Source organism: Ambystoma mexicanum, chromosome 3q (genome assembly GCF_040938575.1).
Source record: "Ambystoma mexicanum isolate Mex_15411 chromosome 3q, UKY_AmexF1_1, whole genome shotgun sequence".
NCBI lineage: Eukaryota > Metazoa > Chordata > Amphibia > Caudata > Ambystomatidae > Ambystoma > Ambystoma mexicanum.
The window spans coordinates 13,530,747-13,543,553 of record NC_090926.1 but is presented as its reverse complement, the minus strand read 5'-3'; the positions used below and the strand labels follow the sequence as shown (position 1 = coordinate 13,543,553).

The 12,807-nt window shown below is 53.0% G+C and overlaps 1 protein-coding gene across 1 annotated transcript in view; it reads right to left on the bottom strand.

Moving 5' to 3' along the window:
- RPS19BP1 (ribosomal protein S19 binding protein 1) overlaps nt 1–12,807 on the bottom strand; it is a 269,268-nt gene that overhangs the window by 251,909 nt on the left and 4,552 nt on the right. The gene's annotated exons all lie outside the window — the stretch shown is intronic.

Below are 12,807 nucleotides of genomic sequence, written 5' to 3'. Positions count from 1 at the left end.
TCCAGAGTGCAACCCTTTTCTTTGGGAAGCTGTCTGTGCTCTGTGTTCCTTTACAGTGTGGGTTGTAATTGTAATGTGCTAGAACTGTCTGTTGTAGTAATAATAAAGCAGATATTTGTATTAAACCTTGACTGGACAGTCCCTTTAATCATTGGGTAATAATTGTATTTTCGCTGTGTTGCAACTAACCAATGATCCATGACCTTGCGGAGATAAGCCTGCCGAAATTGGACATGGAGGTTTTACAATTCACTTGTATTCTAATCTGTTTGGATCCTTTCTGGTATACTAGAGGTGTGGGGTTGAATGATGGTTTAGAAACTGATATTCATCCCTGGACCACTGGTGCCCCGAAGTTGATTGGTCACATTGGTGGCAATCTGTCGGATCAGTTGGAGCCTTGCGCACAGCTTAGTCACCCAACAATAAAAGTACTGTAGCAGTCAAGGTTTAGTCACTGCTAGGTAATTGTAATAGGCATGGAGCTTGACATGGAGACTATAAAAGGCATGACCAAGGATGTCCTGCATGTCTTATGTCAAGAGAGGGGACTTCCCTACAGCACTAAGGTTAATACATCTGAGTTGATGACCAGCCTCCAAGCTTAGGTAGACGCGAGGGCGGTTGGAGAGAAGACCCCAGCGGATGGCCTTGGCCCTGTGTACCCGAACGGACAAGACCTTCCGGAGGGGGTAAATGAGAAGGACAACCGCAAGAGCAGTGTTTCTCACCAATCATCCTGCCGGGGGCAATTGTGGTTTCTCAAAACTCGAGAGTGTCAGTGAGGACAGGAGCTAGTGTGGCATCCTGCAGCTCCCAGGCCTTAGCAGAGTCTGTAAGGGACCCAGTAATTGTTCCGGCTGTTAATGAGATAGCAGCTAGAAAGCTCCTGCTCGACGAGAGGAGACTAGCGCTCGAGGAACAGAAACAGCAGGACAAGGTCGCCATTGAGCGGGACAGGGCTGCCATAGAGCTGCGCAAGCTGACGCTTGAAGAGAAGAAAGAAGCCAACAGATCTGCCTCTAGCGAAGGCTGCAGTAGTGGCCCAAACCAGAGTGCCCGGGATAAACCCCAACGGCACATCCCCAAAGACTTAGTACAGGCTTATGAAGTGGGGATGGAATTTTCGACTGGTTTGAATCGCTCGAGCTGACATTCCAACTGCAGGAGGTGGATGAGGTACTGTGGGGTGCAGCCCTGATGAGTCGCTTACCAACACCAAGGACTGATGCAATTCTTCAGTTAACTCCTGAGGAAAGGCCCGTTTATGAGAGCATGAAGGCAGCCCTCCTGAGGACGTTCTGTAAACCCCAGAGCAGTAGCTAAAGAGCTTCAGAGAGCTCGGAAAGAACAGTGGGCAGACATTTGAAGTGTTCATTGAAATACCAGAGCGGGTGGGTGACTGGTAACAAAGTTGACACATTTAAAGGGATGTGCAATTTGATTGCATGCAAGCATGTTTTGAAAACGTGTGAGGTTGACCTACATTAGTGTGGGCCTCTCAGAGGAGGATTTCCCACTTGACCAGGAAGTGGCCAAATGTGGATTGGTTACACTGAGTGGGAACGGTACTGGATCTCCAGAAGAGACCCCAGTTCCCAATAATACTGAACTCTACCTAGAGCACGTGTACATCAATGGACACTAAACTCCTGTGGTCCGAGACACCGCGGCTAGCGTCACCTCTGTCACCCGGCAGTGGTTACAGTCAGGCCATTATATTGATGGGCCTGAGTTGTGCGCAAGTGCATTTGATGGTAAGAGTAAGTGCCCCTTGGCGATAGTAGAGTTCAGCTAGCGAGGTCTAATGACCCAGCGCCGTGTAGCGGTGAAAGACTCCATCCATGTCCCATGTCTGTTGGGTAATGATCTTCCTGATCCCAAAATAGTCGCAGCGGCTACACGATCGAGGGCCAAAGAGAACGCCAGATTGAATGCTCTGAAAGCCTTAGGGCCAGGAGTGCTTTCAAAGGGCTTGTTGGAAGGACCGGCGTGGCTGGTAGTCCCTAGTCCAGTTCCACAGACTACTGATTCACCTACTCCTGCAGAGAGGCAAGTAGCCACGGAGGACCATACTTTGGTAGCAGCGGACTCCGTCACTTCAAAGTTGCCTGGCACAGTGCAGGAACCTGAGGTGGAGAACCAGGTGGGCACCGAACTGAAGGGTCTGTCCAAGCTGGATGAGTTCCCATTATCTGGGGGCCCAGATCAGACTGCCTTCTACACAGCCCAGCAAGAGTGTCCCACTCTGGCGGGTCTGCAGAAAGCAGGCAGAGGAGCAGGCTAAGGGCGAGGCCCCTGGACTGTTCAAAATGTACTGGTAGGATGGTCTCCTGTACACTGAGCCAAAGGATTCTGAGGGCAAGGATACCAGAAGGTTGGTGATTCCCCAATGCCACAGAAAGTTCCTTTTGGATTTGGCTCACCAAATTCCTTTAGCGGGTCACTTGGGAGTGACTAAGACATTGGACCGGTTGTCTGCGCACTGTTACTGGCCACAGCGTAAAAGTTAAGGAATTTGTCCGGTCCTGCCTGACTTGTCAAGCTTCTTGCAAGTCAGGTCGTGCCACAAAGGCCCCCTTAATTCACTACCTGTGGTTAGCCGGCCTTTTGAGAGAATAGGCATGGAAATGATGGGTCCTTTGGATCCTCAAACCAGCTCAGGGAACCGATATTTCTTGGTGGTGGTGGACCATGCCACAATATACCGTGAGGCTGTCCCTCTGAAGAGCATCAAAGCCTCTGTGGTTGGGAAGGCGCTGATTGGGATATTCTCCCATGTTGGATTCCCCGAGGAAGTTGTTTCTGACAGGGGATCAAACTTCATATCAGCATATATGAAGGCCATGTGGGAAGAGTGTGGTGTCACCTACAGGTTCTCTACCTCCTTTCATCCACAAACCAATGGGCTTGTTCAGCGGTTCAACAAGACCCTGAAAGGCATGATAGGTGGCTTCGAAGAGCACCTGAGGAGGAGAGGGAATATTCTCCTGCATGCCTTCTGTTCGCTTACAGGGAGGTGCCACACAATGGAGTAAGGTTTAGCGCCTTTGAACTTCTGTTTCGACACCCTGTACGAGGTCTCCTCAGTCTAGTGAAGGAGGGATGGGAAAGCAAACCCTCATCCCCGTTATGAGATGTGGTGGACTATGTACTCGGCCTTCGGTCTAGAATGGCAAAGTACATAGAACAGTCAACAAAGAATCTAAAGGCGAGTCAGGAGCTGATGAAGCACTGGCACGACCAAAAGGCCACAGTGGTGACAGTCCATTCTCCAGGCCAGTGGGTTTGGATTATGGAGCCTGTCAAACCCAGTGCCCTCCAGGACAAGTGCACTGGGTCTTACTGTGTGCTGGAAAAGGTCAGTGAGGTGAATTATCTCATTGATGTGGAAGGACCTAAACAGATGTGCAGGGTCTTTCATGTAAACCGGCTAAAACCCCATTACAGCCGGGATGACTTGATCATGGCGTTAGTGACTGACGGAGAGACTGAGGAGGAGACCGATCCCCTCCCAGACCTCCTCCCAGACCTCCTGCACACTGAAGCCACAGATGGGTCAGTTGAAGGTGTCAACCTTGCAATGGATCTGTCAGAACAGCAACTGACAACTGTCGCTGTTTACTGGGACAGTTTGCCGGTCTGTTTTCGCAGACTCCGGTCGCGCAGATTGGTGCACCCATGATGTGGACACTGGAGACAGTAAGCCAGTAAAGAGTAGATTTCACTCAATGTCCGATAAGTTTAGGGACACAATCAAGGAGGAAGTTTCCAAGATGTTCAGCCACACCTGGGAGAATCATGTATCCCACCTGAAACAAGTGCTTCAGGCGCTGCAGAATGCAGGCCTGATTATCAAGGCCACAAAGTGCCAGATAGCGCAGGGTACCATGACTTACCTAGGTCACCTGGTCAGTGGAGGTAAGAAACAACCTCTTGAAGTGAAGTTACAGGCTGTGAAGGAGTGGGACATCCCCACCACACAGACGCAGGTTAGAGCCTTTCTAGGTCTCACCGGGTACTACTGGTCGTTCATCAGAGGGTATGGGACCTTTGCCATGCTCCTGAATGATGTAACATCCAAAAGGATGCCAAAGAAGGTAACTTGGACCACTGCCTGTCAAACCTCCCTTCAGGATTTAAAGGATAGATTGTCAGCAGGAATCATGGTAGGGCCTGGAACTTCACTGCATGCCAGATGGTCAATGGATTTGTGAATCATTTCTTCTGTGAAGAGTGATATTTCAAATGGACCACTTTGACCAGCTAGAGGATTTGCCTTCCCAGTGGGTAAGGAAGAGGATCCCCTACTCTGAGAATCAATTGGGTCGGGTCAAACTTGACCCAATTGATTAGCTTGGCAGAATGTGATCTTCTCCCCTGTTCCCTCAAAAATCTGAAAAAATGGATAACCCACTCTGCCTCTGAGATGTTTGGTACAATGCACAATTTCTATTTCCTTAGTCCATGTGACAGACGGTTTTCTTATCTCACTCATTTGCTGCTTTTAATGGTTTTGCCCGCATTGTTTCCAATACTCTTTCTTCCATTGGGCAATAAGGGATTTATAGGTTTTCTCCAGCATGGGGTCTGGCATGGATTCACATGCTCATGAATATTCCCCGTCGTCAGGCTGGGAATCCTCGGTAAAGAAAAAATCAGTATCAGTTTCGTTTCTGATCTGTCTTTCGTAGTAGTAACCAATCACTGATCTCTGCGTCATACTAACCACAGCCAATGACTGCCCTCTACCTAAGCCCCGCCTCTGGCAGCCATCTTCAGATTTTTACCGCACGTTCAAGTGTTGGGATCCTCGTGCTATTGCTCTCGAGCGTTAGTGCTTTTTTTCACGTTTTTTCTCAGAAAAATTTCTCTTTTTTCGGTCAAAAGAGCCTCAAGCTCCACCGTTTCTTCATCTGATTAACAGGGACCCGTGTCGGATTCGTCTACGTCCCTCAATGGTGAAGATTTCATCGAGCCATGCTTTTGGAGGACTCCAGAGGTTTCTCAGGCCCATCTCGGACATGGCCCAGGAGAAGGGAAGCTCGACGCCCGGAAAGCTATTCAGGGTCTGCCCTGGATGCCAGCTTCAGAATGTCTTTAAGGAGGACGAACACTCCCTTTGCCTTTACTGCCTACATGAGGACAAGACGCACGTGGAGAAGGACTGTGCGTTTTGCGGCAATATGTCGGAGCGGACCATGAAGGACCGCCATCAACGTCTCGCCAACTGGCTGGAAGGAAAGAGCCCGTCAGGCGAGAAGAAGAAGAAGAAGAAGTCCGAGTGGTCTTCTAAGACCTTTGAGGGCGCCCCCGCGACGGGGGTCCAACAGAAGGCCAAGCACCGCGAGTCTGCTGGCACCGGGAGCGCCGAACGGTCGGGCTCTACGGGCGCCAGGCAGGGCGCATCTTCCCCGGCGCCATCAACCACGAGCCAACGCTCTGGCTCGGGTAAGAGGAAGGCCGAGCACCCGGCGAAGCTCCTGGAGAGACCCCGTTCGAGCTCGAAGGCCCCATCGGAGGGGGAGCGAGGCGGTGACCCTCCCCCCCAAGGAGAAGGCGGTGAGCGCACCTAAGGTGGTGAAAGCCTTAATCCACCCGGCCAAGGCCTCTATCGAGACAGTCGCGGCGGCCCTGGCTCAACCTGTGGAGGCTACACCAGTGGTGGCGACCTCGGGGCCCAGAGTCTCCCTGCCACCGCGGAGGGAGTCCTCTTTCATGCCCATCGACAGGACCCCCGTGAAACCTCCGACGGAGAAGAAAAAGGGGGTCAGGAAGTCGTTGTGGATTCGGCCTCAACCTCTGAGGAGGAGCTGATCGAAGTCTTAAGGCACGGCGTTGGCGTGGAAGAAGACCAGCCCGTCGGGAGGGACCCCGAAGTAGGAGACGACGAGAACGTCGAGGGTGCCGACGGGGCTCCTGACCGCCCGTCGGACTCCCCTCAACCAGTGCCGCAAGACTCGGCGGCCATTTTGTTGGCTATACAGTCCTTATGCTCGGAGATAAGGACGAGACTGCCGTTACCACCAACGGAGGAACCGCTCCCGACGGGGGACCCGGAGCCAGGCCCTTCTGGGAGCCCTCCCCCTAAGAGAAGGATTCATCCTCCACCTCCTTTTCAGCCATCGCTCCCTGTCCACGACACGTGGGGATGATACGGGGACTGACACGGCCGCGACGGGTACAGACGACGAGGTTTACGACGAGGATCTCCCGTCGTCACCTCCCACCCAGGCTTCCCCGCCCGACGAGATTGGATCGTTTCACTCCATGATCGCCAGGGCATCCGAGCTTTTCCAGCTCTGCCCGGAAGAGAAGAAGAAGGAAGGTTTCCTTTATCAACGGCGCGAGACCAAGAGGAAGACTGTCCTCGCTGTACCTCTACTAGACGATATTTGGGATGAGGGCCTCGCCCTCCTCAAGAACCTATCCACGACACCGGCTAGAAGGGATCGGTACGAGAAGAAGTACCGGGTCCCGGACGCAGCCCCCTTGTGCCTTCGGGCACAGCCGACCGCGGACTCGGTCGTCTCCACGGCGGCCAGGAAGAAAGCGGGGGGGGCGCGGCCTCTACGTTGACCTCCCCGCCGGACGGCGAGGGAAAGAAATTAGACACGATGGGATGCAGAGAGACGATTAAGGCGGCCAACGCCTTGGCGATCGTAGCCTGCTACGACAGGGAGTTGTGGTACAAACTGGCCCCCCTGCTGGACTTCCTACCAGACGACAAGAGGGCGGAAGCCCTAGAGATCTTGCAGGAAGGAGAGGTGGCGTCGGACCACGCCATTACAATTGCAACGGACATCGCTGACACTGGATTTCGCCAGTTGGGCAACGGCTTGTGCCTTAGGCGGCGTGGATGGCTCAAGGCTACTGACTTCCGTCAGGACGTGCAGAACAGAGTCTTGGACATGCCGTTCGACGGAAACAACCTGTTTGGGAAAACAGTGGACGATTCCCTTCAAGCCATCAAGGCAGACACGGAGACGGCCCGGACTCTTGGGGTTCTCCAGCAACGGCGGCCGCCCTTTCGAAGCGGCGGAGGCAAACAGGGTGCCTCCAAAGGTTCCAGCGGCAGATTTTCCACCTACCGTCAAGCGGCCCGTTCGTCGTCGCAGGAAGCTTATAGGGGACGAGGCAAGACATGCGGAACCCGCCGTCGTCGCCAAGGAGGACAAGGCGGCAAAGCCTCGTCGAAGCAGGACTGAACCGGCCGTGGGGTTGGGCCCCCACCGAAGCACCCCGGTGGGAGGCCGGCTGGTGAGCTTCATCAGCGTTTGGGAGTCCATCTCCACCGACCGTTGGGTGCTGGACGCCCTAGCTCAGGGTCACGCGCTCGAGTTTCTAAAGAGGTGCCTGCGCGTCCCCCCTGTGGCCAGGAAAGAACATCACATCCCTCAACTTCTCTTGGAGGTAAAGGCGATGCTCAAGAAGGGCGCCATCAAGCTCGTCCCAAAGAGGCTTCGGGGCTCCGGAGTTTACTCAAGATACTTCCTCGTGAAGAAGAAGACGGGAGGATGGCGTCCCATCCTGGACCTACGACGACTGAACAAATTCATCAAGGCACAGAAGTTCCGGATGGTCACCCTCCAACACGTCCTGGGTCAACTGGAGGAGGGCGATTTCCTGTCGTCGTTGGATTTGGAGGATGCCTACTTCCATATTCCCATCCTAAAGGGACACCGAAAGTTTCTCAGGTTCGTGGTCCAAGGGCGTCACTACCAGTTCAAAGCCCCTCCCTTCGGATTGAGGTCGGCACCCAGGGTGTTCACCAAGTGCCTCGCACCGGTGGCGGCGCAGCTGCGCCGAGAGGGGATCCACGTCTACCCCTACCTGGACGACTGGCTCATCCGAGCAAAGACGAAGGAGCTCGCCGTGGAGCACACGGCAAGGACCGTCCAACTACTCACGGACCTGGGATTCTCCATAAACTACGCCAAGTCCCACCCGGTACCCGCGCAAGACGCACTGTTTCTGGGAGCGAAGCTCGACACAGTGTCGCTTCTGGCCTCTCCGTCGGAGGAAAGGACGAGGGCCATCTTGGGCAAGGTGCAGCGGATGCTGGCTGCGGACGCGGCCAGGATGAGGTCCATCAAGTCCCTCCTCGGAATGATGTCTTCTTGCATCTATCTCATCCGCCTGTGCAGGCTCCGGATGCGCCCGTTGCAGGAGTTCCTGGACGTGCGTTGGATCCAGACAACGGGCAGCTTCGAGGAGAGGATCACACTCGACGAGAGTTTCCGACGATCGATCCGGTGGTGGGGCACCCGCGCGCATCTGACGGCGGGCATGGACTTCCAGACCCCCGGCCACCAGGAGACAGTGACCACGGATGCCTCCCTGGAAGGGTGGGGAGCGCACACCAAAAATCTGCACGCGAGAGGCCTTTGGCTTCCGACGGAGAAGTCCCTCCATATCAACGTCCTGGAGCCCCGTGCAGTGTTTTGGGCCCTCAGGTCCTTTATTCAGTCCCTCAAGGGCAAGGTAGTGAGGATCTTCACCGACAACACCACCACCATGTTCTACGTCAGGAAGCAGGGCGGTACCGATCCCCAGCCCTGTCCAAGGAGGCGCAGGACCTGTGGCATTGGGCCGTCGCCCAAGGGATGTTTGTGGTGCCGTTTCATCTGGCAGGGATAAAAAACACCATCGCCGACTCGCTCAGCAGAGAGCTGCGCTCGTGCCACGAGTGGGAACTACGACAGGATCTAGTGGACCGCCTCTTCCGACGGTGGGGCACACCCCAGATCGATCTGTTCGCGACGGCGACGAACTCCAAGTGCCGGAGGTTCGCCAGCAGGTTTCCCCAGCCGAGGAGCATGGGCGATGCTTTCTCGTTCCCCTGGGAGGGCCTGTTTCTATACGCGTTCCCTCCAATGCCATTGCTGATCCAGCTCAACCAGCTCAAGAGGTCACGGTGCAGGATGATCCTCGTCGCACCTGCGTGGCCGAGGCAGATATGGTTCCCGGACCTTCTGGACTTGTCAGCGTCCCCGTCAATCAAGCTGCCAGTGGACACGGATCTTCTCTCCAGGGAAGGAGGCGCCATCCTCCATCACAACCCGAAGTCGCTGAACTTGCAGGCCTGGCTCCTGCAGCGTTAGAGTTTGGAGGATACGACATACCGGCCGACTGCAGAGAGGTTCTTGCAAAGGCCAGGGCGTCCTCAACTCTTAAATGCTATGGACACAAATGGAAGAGGTTCTCTGTCTGGTGCCACGCTCAGAAGATTAACCCTCTACGGATTACAGCTCCCCAGGTACTGCCGTACCTTCTGATGCTGGCCAAGGCTGGACTGGCGCACGCGTCCATCAAGATTCATCTTGCTGCGATCTCCCGATACACCAGAACCACGGGGCGGACGTCTTTGTGGTCTCATCGTCTGGTGAAAGAATTCATGAAGGGACTGTTCAGATCGTTCCCGCCGGTGAAGGCTCCGGCCCCGGCGTGGGAGCTCAACGTGGTGCTGACCAAGCTCATGGGCCCTCCGTTCGAGCCTCTGCACTCGGCTCCGTTGAAGTTCTTGTCGTGGAAAACAGCGTTTCTTGTGGCCATCACCTCCGCACGAAGAGTGGGAGAGATCCAGGCCCTTTCCTGCAAGCCCCCGTACTTGACTTTTCACGACACAAGGGTAGTGCTCAGGACGCACCCCTCCTTCATGCCCAAGGTGCCGTCGGACTTCCACCTCAACAAACCCTTGGTGTTGCATGTTTTCTTCCCGTCGCCTTCGTCGCCGGCCGAAAGGACTTTGCACTCGCTGGATGTGGCTAGAGCGCTGAAGTTTTACGTGGACTGCACGAAGTGTTTTCGGAAGACGTCACAACTTTTTGTGAACTTTGGACCTATCAATCAGGGGAAGGCTCTCTCAAAGGCCTCCATTTCCAGATGGCTCTCCGGCTGTATCATGTACTGTCATCGGTTGGCAAACCGACCGCTGCCTGGCCGTCCGAGAGCCCATTCCACCAGAGCGATCGCAGCTACCACGGCGTTCCTATCTGGTGTGCCCTTGCTGGACATCTGAATGGCTGCTACGTGGAGGTCGACGCACACCTTCACGAAATTCTACTGCGTCGATCGGGATTCCAGCGAGGAGTCCAGGGTCAGCCAAGCAGTGCTGCGCATTCTGTTCGCCTAAGGTGAGCCGGGTGAGGAGGTAAGAATTGCTTAATGTTGAGTTTGATGTAATGCTTAATGTTGAGCCTTTGCCACCTCCCGTGGTTGTGCATGTGTGTACTGCTATGTATTCTTTATTCATGAGCATGTGAATCCATGCCAGACCCCATGCTGGAGAAGGAACAAGTTACTTACCTGTAACTGTTGTTCTCCAGCATGGGTCTGGCATGGATTCACATGCGAACCCTCCCGCCTACCCCTCTGCGGCTCTTCACTTGGTCATACTGCCACTTCACGTGCTACCAAATCTGAAGATGGCTACCAGAGGCGGGGCTTAGGTAGAGGGCAGTCATTGACTGTGGTCAGTATGACGCAGAGATCAGTGATTGGTTACTACTACGAAAGACAGATCAGAAACGAAACTGATACTGATTTTTTCTTTACCGAGGATTCCCAGCCTGATGACGGGGAATATTCATGAGCATGTGAATCCATGCCAGACCCATGCTGGAGAACAACAGTTACAGGTAAGTAACTTGTTCCTTAGTAATCGTGCTGACCTCTGGCATCCCCCACCCTGCCTCACCCTAGATTGCAACAGCCCCTTTAAATCTGCAAATTCTTTATCAAACCAACCCAGATTTTCAGATTTACAGGGCCTCTTGTTATCATTTGCTCTCTTACCTTGGGTCACACTGGGTAGCAGGGAAGCTTGATCATATAACTCACCAAAATTCACACCAGTGGTTAGACCAGACTCGGACCCTAGGCATTCAAAATTTTATGCAAACCCATTTTCAATAGCCTGTTCGAACCACTCAGACATGGACTCCTCTGGTCTCGGACCCCCATCTGATTCGTCCTTTATTTGTCATGTCCACCACTGCCGCTACCTCCATGGGCACTTCCTGATCACTGCTGTCTACAAGGAATCTAGTTAAATAAAGAGCATTGTGGTCACTTTCCACCCTGCGACAGATTTCAAAATCACCATCAAATGTCCATCATTATATATGGAGCACAATATAGTCAATTACGGAATTTGTCCCTCTCGCCAGATATGTAGGCTTGCAAGTTGAGACTGATGCAAGCGTGTTTTGAGCAGTGGCTATGTCCCAGCCTCCTTCCTTTTGCATCGATCTTGGACTGGCCATGAGTCAGGATTGGGATCCCTTGTGTAGCAAGTCTTTTGCCCTGCTCTTCATCAATCCCTCCTCATGATCCCATTTTGGCATTCATGTCCCCGCAAATAATAAATTCATATTGATCTGGAAAGACACTAGCCTCCTGCTCTACAGTGGACAAGAGAGATGCAAATGTATCGACGTACTTGCAACTTGCATGCACATTAATCACACTAAGCATTTTCATGTCTAGCAAGGCCATTTCAACCTCCATTACAGATTTAGAGTTCAATTGCCGCTCCGAAGCGTGCCTGCATACGTTGGTCCTGCAGGTCATCTGAGGTTCCCCCATATGTCTTGTTGAGGATCCTCTTCCCGCACTTTTGAAGAAATGTAGATAGCCCCCCAGTGCCCATGATTCCAAGGACCAGGTTTCCTGCAGTATGATGAGATCGAAGCTGGTGACAACAGTCCTGAAATACTGGTTCCCCAACTTCTGAGGCAGGCTGGCCACATTCCAACTCACTAGGTTGACAGCAAGTCTTGGCGTGTGGGTAGGATCTCTCTTGAATTTATTGATTTATTGAATGTGAGGCAAGAGTTCCTCATCGATAGTCAGCCGGTGTCGGTTAGAAAAGAAACAGATGCTTTACAAGCTCCATGCTGTTTTGCCACAAGCATAGAACATCCCGAAGAAGGTTGTATTTGATGAACAGTGAGAAAAGAGTCCATAACCAGTTGATGATGAAGGAGAGTGGTAGAACATAAGCCAAAACAAAAATCCAAAGAACTGGATCTCATATCAAATGGTTAAAATATAGGTGAAGATTATTCACTATATGTTGCGCTATCCATGCAGGCACTAACAGGGGCACCAGTGCTCAACCCAGGTTGACCAAAACTGAAATTAAAATGTCTGAGCCAGGTTATCAATGCTATGAATATTTTTGGCCCTTGTAATGTTCATGAAATTAACGATTTTAGAGATATATCAACCTAATGTTTAATTGACCATAATAATCAGTTATTACATGAACATTTTGATTTCTTTACTTCATCTTCATTCTAGGTGGGAACGACCTTGGTTGAAGGTGTCTTCAGCAGGAATCCTTTGGTTTCCCTGCAGAGGTTCCAGAGGCTCCAGAGTGTCCGTGAAGCCCTTTGTCTTTCACCTTCCCTGTAAGGAACCAGTTCCCAATGGGGGGCTGGCTGTCCAGAGTGCAGAGCGGGAGGAGAGTCTGACCGGCAATGTTCCGTCTTGGTCTGGCTCCTGTGGAGGGGCGCTGAATCCACGGAGCTGCGGGAATCCGGGACAGGTGCTTTGCTGTAAGCCTCCTCATGCTGACTGTTGCTGGAAGTTCCCATCCAGTGTCTGTTTCTTTCGTCTCTAGGCCGGGAACACGGGGACTGGATCCTGTGCTTTTGCTTACTGAAGGCTCTTCCCTCCCGGGGTGCTGTGTTGGCTTTGGTGATGCTTGCCTTGGGTCTTGTGTGGGTCCTTTGGGGCTGGGTGGGTGGTTTGTGTGGTTGGGAGCCCTTCCCAATTCTAGTACAGGAGTTCTCTCAAAGG